At 34.3% G+C, this 13,047-nt stretch overlaps 1 non-coding gene across 1 annotated transcript; it reads left to right on the top strand.

Moving 5' to 3' along the window:
* Positions 1 to 1,400: 1,400 nt before the first annotated feature.
* Trnar-acg lies at positions 1,401 to 1,473 on the top strand. The gene has a single exon. It is a non-coding gene; the product is annotated as a tRNA-Arg (tRNA).
* Positions 1,474 to 13,047: the final 11,574 nt, after the last annotated feature.

The raw sequence follows: 13,047 nt of genomic DNA, 5'->3' as shown, positions 1-13,047 counted from the left end.
AAAGTGCCCTTCCTCTGCCTAGCTAGCCCATAACTAACATTCAATCGCGCCAATCGACCCTGCAAAAGCCTAACCAAATTCAACGCATTTAGTGCCATAAAGTTCGAGTCCCGATATAATCTATCGACGATCGATCGATTCGGCAATAATTCATATTTTATTTGCTGGGCTGCGCCGCAACTCCCGGGCCTTTCAAAACAGACACCACTTTCTTTATGCTGCTTTTTTCTGTCTGTCTCTCTATTTCGATATTTATGTTGTTTCAAACATGATTTCACACATGCACACACAGTTTTGAGAGAACAAAGCAACACACATTCGAGCTGTTATCGGTATGCTTTCATCAATGTTTATTTTTTATGCTTTCTGCTGGTGCTGGTGCTGCTGAGGATTTATTCATTTTTTGATTTCATAAATAACCACACCACTGCAGCAGCAGCAGCATCGGCAGCATAGAAGCATAAAAGGGCAAATCGATACGAACCAGGCGCTTTTTATCTAAGCAAGAAGTAAAAAAATATACGCAAAACATACACAAAATAAGCCTACATTCACATGAATCCTTGCTTGCCGGCTTGCTTTTTTTTCATTTTGGGGTGTCTACTGATGTTGGAAAAGAAAAAGAGAGTGCCGAGGAAAAGCCTTTATTTTCCTCCGAGTGAAAGAGAGTCGTTTTGTGTTAGCTGGAAAGCAGCCACCAGCAGCAGCAGCAACAGCAGAAAAAGCATAATTTATAATCATTATTTATTATCACCCAAGAACAACGTATCGTCTTCCCTCTGCCCTGTGTACCTTCCCATTTCCTAAGCTGGGGGCTAAAGATGCTGCTGCTGTTGCGACTAATGTTGGCTGCAGCGGTGCCAAGTCAGGCCAGATATAACAAAAGAAAATTATGATGTTGAGTATAATGTTTTGTGAAAAGAAGAAACCTTTAAGCTCGGAGGAGGAGCGTTTTAAGCGAACACAGGAGACTAGACCATTACTTTGTATGATTTTGTAGTTTTCAAAAAACAAAAAATTTTTCATACAATTGGTAAATAAAATTTAAATCAAAAAAACTCAGAGTAATCATAAAGTTATAAATATAATTCAAACATTAATCAAAAATTCCCCAAACTAACTCTAAAACATGGTTGAAGCAAGCTAAAATAACACAGGAATGTGGATGTTTAGTGAGCAGTGAAGGTGATATTAATATGCCACTGCAATAACACATAACTGTTCGTTTTAGAGAGAGGGGAATACAGAGAAAGAAGGATATTTTATTTATAAAAATACACCGCAACTGACAAAATAAATTTATTTAATTAGAAGGGGAGAATTGTTCAAAAAGTAAGTCGACGGAATACATTTGGTCGATCAAACAATCTGGTTGCTAAAAGAAAACACATTAACAAGAGGGTCCTGTGGCGCAATGGATAACGCGTCTGACTACGGATCAGAAGATTCCAGGTTCGACTCCTGGCAGGATCGGTACTTTTTGCACTTGAGTTTATGCTGTACAAATTTGTAACATTTTTAGATTTTCAATTTTGTTGACCCCCTTGCACCCCTTGTTTGGCTGAAAATGTACATTAGGGTGCTCAGAAAAATGACCCCTTGTAACAAATGCGGAAAACGGTTCTTTGGGTTATTTTAAACATTTGTGCCAATTTTGATCAATTAGCTGAAAACATGTTTTTAATAAAAAAAAAATGACATTTTCAATTGCTTATAATTTTTCATGATCAAGTTTTACAGCTTTGATATGTTCTACAAAGTCGTAGATCATTAAATTTATGCTGTGGGAAACCGTTATAGATAATTAAATTTTTCATATATTTTTCTGATTTTTCCCATGTAAACTTAATTTTCTAGTATCAATTGGTAAATGTTGACGTATTTTGCTCATATTTGACCTAGAGTGCTAAAATAGCTCAAAGAACAATATTAAGCTTGTTGAGCGAGGTTTTTTTTTTAACTATAGCAAAAGAAAATCCATACAATTTGCTGGCAGGTCATTTGCTTGGCTCACGGATGTATGAAAAAGACAAAAGTCTGACATTTTGAGCTTATTTAATAATGGTTTGATTATTCCACCGTTGACCTGGAGTTATAATGGAATTTCAATCGTAATATTAAATGTTTGGCTCTTTTGAAATGTTAGTCTTGATTTCAAATTTTTGAAAAAAAAAAACAGACTTAGAAAACATCAATTCTCCTGTTTTAAACCTTTGCATGGCAATTTCTCAGCAACTAAGAGTCGTACCGACAAAGTTCAAAAAAGCAAAATATAAAGAATTTTCCCAGCTTTTCAAAAATATTTTTATTTTCAAAAGTGGGCAAACATTTGCACTAATGCATAAAAATGAAAAACTGCGACTATTTTCAAAAAAGTTTCCTAATAATGGCTAGAATTTGAAAACGGTGCACGTTATCAAAATTTCACTGAAGTAGTTTTTGATTGCAAATTTGATTTTACAACGAAAAATGAAGTTTAAAATTTTTTGCGACCAATATTTCGATTTTTTGAAAAAATCAGTATTGATTCGAAAATTCATAACGCGGTCAAAGATTTTTGAACAACCTGGAAATTTCTGAAAACATATTAGTTAATGAAAAAATAAAAATAGTGTTTTTTTTTTTTTGCAAATCAACTTTAAGTGACAACATGTTAAATAAAAAATCACCAAAAATGTTTTACCGTGTATCATTTTTTCCAGTGTAGTCCATATCCATACCTACAACTTTGCGAAGACACCAAATCGATCAAAAATTCCTTCAAAAGATACAGATTTTTGAATTTTCATGCATCATTTTTGTATGGACAGCTACCAAATTTGTATGGAAAATTATATGGAGAATTTAATGATGCAAAATGGCTTCTTTGGGCATACCGAAGCCACCAAAAAAGTTTCAGTCGGATTAAAAAATACAAAAAAGATCGAATGACCGAAATCTGAGAGAACTGCTCACATGGAATTATATGGAATTATACTGACAGTAGTATACAGCAAAAAAGTTCAATTTTGGAAGGTTGAAATTTTGGTTCGTTGAATATTTCATCTATTTTGCGTAATTTTACATAAAAATGTGTAAAAATGTGAACCTGGTGGAAATTCATCAAAAATAGACACAAAATTTGCCATCATTTAAATTTGAAAAGTTTGAAAAGTTAGTTATCTATAATTACAAAAAAAATAGATTACTAAAATAATTTTAAAATGCTTAAAGTGTAATAACTTTATCAATTAAAATGAGATCGAATTGGAAAACGAAATACAGCTTCGGAATTTTTGAACAATTTCCATTAGATATTATTCGTTTTAAAGTAATGAATTTTATTTGCTATTGCAATACAACCCAAACAAATGTTCAAGTTTGAAAGCAATTTCTGTATTTTGTTAAAAAGCTTATCAACATAGTTTATAAATAATAAAATTGAATAAAGTCATAGAATATTGACGTTAAAAAATAGCACTATTTTCCCGGAATTCAAATAAGAAATTCCAATGTAATTATTTTTTTGAACACTTTTGAAAATACTATTTTTTTCCGTACAGTATTTTCTAATACAAAGCAAAAAAAAAAATGATTTTCAGAATGTTGAAAACTTGGTAGGTTGAATATTCCTTCTTTTTTGAGTAATACCTAAAAAATGTGTGAAAATTTGAACCTGATGAATATTCACCAGAAACAGATTAAAATTCATTATTTTCTGAAGTAATTTTACACATTTTTTAACACACAATCTGTCACCATTTCCTGATGAATATAACCATAGTTTTTTTCTGTGTACTGAAAAGTACTGAAGGTTCAGATAGTTACTATTGCATAAATCAATTATTCATGAAAAAAATTTAATGATCGCTTATAAATTTTAAAAATACTCTGATAAAGTACTTCCGTATAAAAATACAGATAAAAATTAATAAAAGAGCTTTGATTTGGTTAAAATTGGCATGCGATTTCATTGGTTGAAATAACATGGCCTGTTTTTTTTTTGCTTTTCCATGGGTAACCAAGCCCATGTATAAGGGTGGTCCAAAAAATAATAATTTTTAAAAATCATATTTTAAAAACATAACTTTGCTCAATGTCAACCGAATTTATCACTTTTGGACACAAATGAAAGGTGATAAGATGGCCTTTCAAGTAACAATAGTTAGATGCTGGAAAAGTTATGAAAACTTCAAATGCCATTTTGACCATGTCTAGACCATAGAGCCTAAGTCTGAAAATATTTTTACCAGATTCTTCGATAAATTTCACGTAACATACTCAAAAATAGACGAGGTACATCAACAGGATCATTTTTAGACAAAAGTTTTGGGAACTAAATGTTTTTATATATTCAGCAATATTTTTTACATCATTTATAAAAACACAATATTGTAATAATATATTTTGTGATATATTTTGATTTAAATTTTAGACCTTTAACTTTAGGCTTTAGGCTTTAAATATAAATTGATTTTTTAAATCGGAGAACCGTTCAATCTTTAGATTAAATCTTGTTTGAAATATTATTTAGAACTATCTTAATGGACTTTTTTAAAATTTTGTTTATCAGTTTATTCAGTTTTCAGTTTATCTTTTTTTGAAATATGTTCAGTTTAAAGCTGATTTCCTTCTTTTAATATTCAAAAAAGTTGATGAGCTTTGCTGATTTTTTAAACTTAAACTACACTTGGAAGAATATTTGCAACGATCTAATTAAATTTGGTTGATTTGCATTTAAATAAACAATTCATCATGAACTATGTTTAATCTAAAAACTCAATCTTTTGAACTCCGTGACGTTGTAAAGGAGTGAAAAATAACGAGATTTTGACCTTTTTTGGTTTCATACAAATTATAAGTCAAGTTTCAGTTATTATAACCATATCTTATTGTTAATCCAACTGAGATTTATGATTAGACCAATAAAACGTGTGTCAAATACGTTTTTCTGCATTAGCGTTTTGGAAAACAACATTATTTTTTATTAAAGGATAATCCAAAAATTAACAATAATAAGTGTAAGCTTAGTAAGAAATTAACAATTCAAAACTAGCAATTCCATGAGAATTTTACGGTTTTCCAATTTATAGAAGGCGTTGGTATCTATTTTTTTAGAATGAGCCTGTATGTTTTTTCTGTTTTTGCCTTTGCAAGATTTATTACAGCTCAAATGTCAATAAAGTTTTAAATATGGAAAAGTGAAAGCAAAAATATAAATAAATAAAAACCAACTCAAGAGTAGAATAATTGAGTATTTTGAAATTTTACAATGCAGTTCCGTTTTTACCCAAAACAATTGATTGATTCCCATGACATTTGCAATGTTTCCATCCTGCAACCACAGGGTTCCCAGAGAGCCATTTATCCTCTCAAATTTCAGGAAAAAAAAGCTGAAACCATTGACTCGCGTCCCGTAATTCGATACAGTTCATTAGGTTGCCACGACGATGACATTTGCGAGATTACCATCGAAGGCGAGTTTTTTTTCCTGCTATTAAAATGTCAATACTTTTTTTTTTGTTGTTGCTTGTATCCTGCTGCTCAAATGTTATTCCAGCCATTTTCTTTCCAGCTAATAACTGCCTCGTTAAGGAACTCGCTAGACAAAGGCCAATCCGTTTGACAGCAACTGCTGCTACTTCTGCTGTCGGTGTGGGGTCTCCCAATCAACGACGATTGCCCTAAGGGTTGAACGAGAATAAAATGCCTGGCACACATTGTTGCCTTTTTTCGGTGAGCCACTTCAGGGCATAACGAATTTCGACTCGCTCGACACACAGGAAATGGCATTTGAATCAACAGATTACAATTTGCTACGGGCCCCGGGAGCAACAATTAAAGTTGCATTTTTCAACATTTTTTGGCTTTGAAAGGATGTGGAAGCTGGTCCCTTTGTCGGTGGCAACCCTTGGGAGAATTGTTACATAAGGACTTAATGATGACATATGTACCAGTCACGGTGTTACGGTACTTAGCAGGACGCAGTTTGTCACACTGCTTGAGGACATTGAAGAGACGTTTTTGTAAGAGGAAGGAAGTTTCGATTCCTGTGATTGACGGGTGTAAAAATATTTTTTGATAGGATTATGCTGAATTTATTTCAAATTGAACTGAAAGAAGCATGTTAACATTGTCAGGATTGAAGATGAAAGGAAATGAGCAGCACAAAAATAAAAATAATATATATCATAAAGAAGCGATTATCTCATGATTGCAGAAAGTACCAAACCATATAAGACCGACCTGAACTCAAAGTAATTTTCCAGATTTCACCGCCACATATTAATGCAAATCCCAGAATGCAGTAAATTAATGTTGCTTTCACTCCAAAACCCCTAGCCCCAACCAAAACTCCATAATCTCACAACAAACAGCACACGGCCCCAATGGACGACCCACGTGGGTAGGAGGGGTAAACCACGTGTTAAACGCGACCGGAGAGTATCTCTCCCGCAAAAGGGAGCAAATGTGCATTGCGAACTCCCGAGCTCCTGGGGCTGAGCCGTCCTAAGCCGTCCCCAAAAATTGAGTTCATAATCCTGGCAGAGGGGCAAAGCCACCGCCGCCAAAGAGCTAGGAGAAAATGACTTTTCCGGGAAAGCGACACACACACACACTAGGGAAAAGCAATTCCAGCGAAAATGCATGAGCCTCGTGTGTATGTAAATTATTCCAGATTTGTCATAATCCGGGCAGGGCTCTAACTGGGGAGTCGTGTGTGTGTGGCAATGCATGCACGGAACTTCAATTTGAAAATTGAGTTTTCAGCCTCCAGTCCCAAGACCACGGGTGGAAAGTCGAACTGGAATTTTGGGGACCGAATTGGGCCATTGGTATGCATCGAAATTGAGTCATTCCTGGGGCCAGTTTTTGGTCGTCGGGTTTGCCTTCGCGCTGGAGAGTCAGTAACAAGTGTGATAAAACATTTCAATAGCGCGCGGATTGTTATCATACAGTGGCGTAGGGGAAGGTGGTCAGACAAAAATTTCAAAATGGAATCAAATAAATACTTTTACTGCTAAATTGATTGGATTGATAATCGTTACAATATACAGTTAAAAAAAATAAGTTTCCAAAAAATAATCATTAAAACATTAATTACATTAAACAGTCATTAAATTCAAAATATGCAAAAAACATCTTTCAAAAGTTGCTATGCTCCATAATTTTAACATATTTAGGCCGTTGCAAATATTTCTCAAAGTTTATGTCGCCATTCAAAGTTGGCCTGAATAATCAGGGGGCAAAAAAAATATTTTTTCCAAAAACTTCAAAATTTTTATGAAAATTAAACTTAAACCAACTGAAAACCAGCTTAAATGCATTTTCCCGCGTTTATAATCGTATTCAGCATGTTTGAACTCCTTTGAAAACAATTTAAATTTTCATGATATACCAATGTACAGACCCATAAAAAGTTTTTTTTTCGCGAAAAAAAATCCCTCGATATCTCGATATTTTCAAAACTTATGATTGGAAAGCAACTGTACGCCTGTAAAATGCATTTTAAAACACTTTTCTCATCCAAACGTTGAAACGTAGGCTTGTTATTTCAACGTTTAATTTTTTTTTATTTTTCTGAACTGTATCTGTAACTCGAAGCCGATCCTTCTTTTCTAAAAGTGGTTTAAAACAAACTTGTTGGAAATTTGGCATGCATTAAAAAAAATTAAATAAAAATACACACCATTTTAATTAGATTTTTTATTAATTGAATGCATAGTTTTATAGAAGTTTTAATAATAACTTTAAATTCGATCCAGAGTTATGTATAGTATTGAAGTTGATTTAAAGTTATTATGAAAGCTGACGTAAAATTATTCATTTAATAAACATATTCTACTGTTCAATTAAATTTGGTTGGCCAATTCATAAAAAATATGGTTGAACGCTTTTTGTTTTTGTTTTATGTAAATAACTCATTTTTCATTTATTGCCATGGTCAAAATAAACCATTTTGCAACATTGGTTTCTCTATACAAGTCTCGATACAAATTCAGGAAATTTTATCCTAAAAATGGCTTTAACTCGAAAACGGTACATTTTATCAAAAAATCACAAAAGATCGTTTTGATTCCAAATTCAATTTTACACCTGCATTGATTTTTTTAGAGCATGCAATTTTCCCGGGTTTTGAAGTGCCCGGGAAACGGGAAAAATATTTTTTAAATCCCAGGAAATTTTTGAAGCAGTAGTAAATCTACGTTTTCATTATATTTGTTACGTTTTTCAAGCTTAAAATCATAGTTAATTGTTGTTAATCTATACTTCAATCTAAACAAGAACAGCAGTTTTTAGTTAGTTAAAAAAAACATTAAAAATTGATGTTTTTTGTTCTTTGGTTTGCTTTGAATTTTTTATTAATCATAATTTTTATTCGAATGTGGTTCAAATTATTTCATATTATTTATTTAAAATTCTTATTAATATATTTCTTTTACTGACCACAAAAGCTTAAAAAGTTTCAATAAAACTGCAAAAAAAAAAAACAAAAAATGTTTTATTTAAAACATAGTTTTCAAATTATCTTAAAGTCACTTACGCCAACTGGGGGAAATCGGGACTGCAGTCTGATTAGGTACAGGATATTTTAGAACAAAAAATGTGAAAATTGGTGTAGGGTAGAGTAGTCATCAATGAGACACGGGGAACAATGATAAAATGACTCTCACAAGTCGTAGTTTCAACCAATCAGGCTCATATTTGGGGGAAAGGTGTCTGCGTCTGCTATAATAGCGGCTTTGGTTATGGACGCTCCCTTGAAAAGTTATTATATATGTTTGATTCTGGGGTGTAAAAGTAAATAATTGACAAAAAATGCTGTTTCGCTCGTAGGCTGCCATTTACACCAAAACTAATATTTCTTCAAATTTCTTTTGACGTTCCATAGGGATTGAGTTGAGCTACAATGTCATTTTATTAGGTTTGACCAAAATTTAGAATATACTCAGAATCCAGGGCTGTCTCATTGTTCCCCACTCATTTTAGCCCATGGGTAACAATGAGACTCTTTGATTTTTCTTCATTAAACGTTTCAAAATCCATGTGAATCTTTCAAAACATGAATTGAAAGTGATTTTTGGCATATTTACAAAGTTTTAACTTCATTTAACCAAACATACAAAGTAATTACAGTCCAAAATATTCTTCAAGACTGCAGAAGTTTCGAGGAAAGCCGAAAAAACAACAGCATCATTGGAACACTTCCAACCATTCTTGCAAATGAGAAAAGAAAGGAGATCTCGATGATAAACTTGTTGAAAGAAACCAGTTTGAACAACAAAATTTAAACCAATTTTTTCCAAGACATGAATGCCACAAAAGTGGTAAAATGTCTATAATAAAAAAAAATTCAAAGTTATTTGGTATAAATACATGGATTTTACAAAATTTAAATACTTTTTAGTATAACTTTTGTTAATTATAGTTTCATGTTGGCAAAATTGCTCTAAAATGTTCAAGGCAAGTCACCTGTAATGGAACAATACAAAAACATGATGTTTTACTAGAAAAGTATTGATTTTCGTAAAGTGTCTCATTGTTCCCCAGCTGTCTCATTGTTCCTGACAAGTGCGTCTACAATAAGACAGTTTAATAACTCTGGAAGCAGATGTCGGATCGATCTCATATTTTGGTCGATGTTAGAACACACTAAAAGAAAGAAAATGCAACAAAAAGCTCATTAAAGCATGCTGATGAAAAAAATAGAAAAATCGTTAAATGTTGAAAAGCAAAAGTGTCTCATTGATGACTACCCTATCCTACTAATTGTTTTGTTAATTTAAAAAATATCAGAACATAATGTAAAAACAATTAGTGGCTTAAACAGCTGTCTGAATTCGTAATTATTGTCCTGATTTGCTCCAGATGCCGATGTTTGATAAAAAATAATTAGATATGATTTTTCAAGTTGAAAATCAGTAAATATAAAAAAAAGATAAGAATTAATTAATATTTTAAATGCTAGGCATTTTGCGAATCCGACACTAAATTAAAAAAAACTCTCTTATAAGTCAAATAATTGTTGATAACGTCATGATTCGAATTCCCGGACGCTTCGAAACCCGGACACCTCATCTTGTTTTATCAATTATTTGGATATAAGTTCGCATTTTGAATGTAAAAACTGTGCCATTTGATGATTTCTAACATCAACTTTCATTTAAAGTTTGTTTGAACGCTGTAGTTAATGTCAAAACAATTAAATAAAATAAAATTATAAGATTACCAAAAATGCGAAACATTTCATGTGAAATATTTCATAGGCGTCCGCAGCACTGGGAAGCCAAAGCAAAAAATTATAATTTTGATTTCTTTAAAATCTAGCAAATTTTTATATAAAAAATCGATTGTTTTGATGTTGACAGCTTATTTAAGAACTAAAGAATGCCATTCACTAACATTTCCATCTATATTTGTGCGATTCATTAGCAAAAACGAGTGTCCGGAATTCATGAGCATGAGCATGAGCATGGTTGACTGCCAATGAGCTGCTACTCCGTTATTGACGGATCAGCTGAAGTTACACAATGAACCAACAGATGAGTAGTGGGAGCTAATCATCCTCACTGTATAACCCCTGAAGATCTCTGCTTTAAGTCAATACCGGCGCCCCCCCAAGGAGATGCAGTTCAACAAAGGTAGGAATGTTAGTCCGATAGTTGAAGTTGCAGACTCATCAGACACAGAGTTGGTCGCTCTATACCTGTTGACACCGCATGAGACCGTTGAATCCACAGCATCTCCTTCAAGCATCACGGGAAGTGGGGGAATTGTGTTAGTAGGGGAAGGAAAGGGAAGGTCAGGATTCATCTTGGTAGATGATATGACCAGAAAATGAAACATGATCCTTGCCTTCCGAGCTACGACGCTATGAGAAGGGCTTATTCAATCGCGTATTTTTTGAAACTTCATACCAACGAAGCTATGGGAAGGGCTTTAAAACTAAGTGTAATTATAATTGGTTTTTATTCGGCGATGTGCAATTCATAAAATCATTTTATTCTTACCGACGGCGTGCCATCCGAGCAACGAAGCTATGGGAAGGGCTTTGAAAGGAAGTGTAATTATAATAATCGTATTATTAGGTACCGTGCAATTCATAAAATCATTTTTTTTAAATTCTTACCGTCAGCGTGCCATCCGAGCAACGAAGCTATGGGAAGGGCTTTCGAAACGAAGAGTTATTATAATTAACGTTTTAATCCGTGACGTGCAGTTCATAATATAATATCCCAAAAGTATGAAATAGCTATGCTACACCGCGCACGACATAGCGCCAAAATTCACACAACGACACGAATTCCCGAATTACCACTACTATCTCGCGGGTTCTCGCGCGTCGATTCACGAACCGATCTCCCCCACGAACACTACTCGACTGAAGGCCAAATTTTCATGGCCACACCGCGAACACTTTTTTGAAGAAATTCCAGAAACTTCCATCACTTTCTCGCGGGTTCTCGCGCGTCGATTCACGAACCGATCTCCCCCACGAACACTACTCGACTGAAGGCCAAATTTTCATGGCCACACCGCGAACACTTTTTTGAAGAAATTCCAGAAACTTCCATCACTTTCTCGCGGGTTCTCGCGCGTCGATTCACGAACCGATCTCCCCCACGAACACTACTCGACTGAAGGCCAAATTTTCATGGCCACACCGCGAACACTTTTTTGAAGAAATTCCAGAAACTTCCATCACTTTCTCGCGGGTTCTCGCGCGTCGATTCACGAACCGATCTCCCCCACGAACACTACTCGACTGAAGACCAAATTTTCATGGCCACACCGCGAACACTTTTTTGAAGAAATTCCAGAAACTTCCATCACTTTCTCGCGGGTTCTCGCGCGTCGATTCACGAACCGATCTCCCCCACGAACACTACTCGACTGAAGGCCAAATTTTCATGGCCACACCGCGAACACTTTTTTGAAGAAATTCCAGAAACTTCCATCACTTTCTCGCGGGTTCTCGCGCGTCGATTCACGAACCGATCTCCCCCACGAACACTACTCGACTGAAGGCCAAATTTTCATGGCCACACCGCGAACACTTTTTTGAAGAAATTCCAGAAACTTCCATCACTTTCTCGCGGGTTCTCGCGCGTCGATTCACGAACCGATCTCCCCCACGAACACTACTCGACTGAAGGCCAAATTTTCATGGCCACACCGCGAACACTTTTTTGAAGAAATTCCAGAAACTTCCATCACTTTCTCGCGGGTTCTCGCGCGTCGATTCACGAACCGATCTCCCCCACGAACACTACTCGACTCAGCAAAAACGAGTGTCCGGAATTCGAAGCAAAAGTGTCCGGATTTCGAATCAGCTTTTATCAGTGTCCGGGATTCGAAGCACAACAAGTCATTTTAATTTTCAAATTCTGATGAAAAATTGTTAGAAAAGACATATTTTGCATGCATTCTCTTAAAACTGACTGTTAATACAACATCCTGATGATATTTCTTCATTTCCAACTTATTACATGATTTTTTGTCAGCTATAACGAAAATTAAATGCTACTAAGTGTCCGGATTTCGAATCATGACGTTATATAACGAACAAAAATTTGCTAATGCTTTAAAATTCTTATCGATTACTGAGTATTCAACTGTTCATCTATTTCCACAATCAAATCTGAGTTTCAAGACCAAATTTTTTTTCAATTTTGGGAATTCTTTGGACAAAACATTAAAAAAACCCGGGATTTGAGAATTCTCGGCTTAGGGAACATCCAGGGATTTTTGTCCCGGGAATTCCCGGGATGGACGCACTAATTATTTTTCGAGACTTTACCAAATTCGATTTTTTATAGTAAAAAGTCAATTTAAGAATGGAAATTTTTCCGTGCACCTATTTATTTTAAGAATTCTCCTTACTATAAACTACAACCTTGCTCAAGAAATCAAATCGATCAGAAAATCCCAACTCAAGATGGAGATTTACGAATATTTGCTTAGTACTTTTCTATGGACAGCTCCCAAATTTGAATGGAGATACCAATGATGCAAAATGGCTTATTTGGACATGAAAAAGTGATGGACAATGCAAAAAAAAAAAAA

This window comes from Culex quinquefasciatus, chromosome 2 (genome assembly GCF_015732765.1).
Source record: "Culex quinquefasciatus strain JHB chromosome 2, VPISU_Cqui_1.0_pri_paternal, whole genome shotgun sequence".
NCBI classification, from domain to species: Eukaryota; Metazoa; Arthropoda; class Insecta; order Diptera; family Culicidae; genus Culex; species Culex quinquefasciatus.
This window is presented reverse-complemented; position numbering and strand designations above follow the sequence as displayed.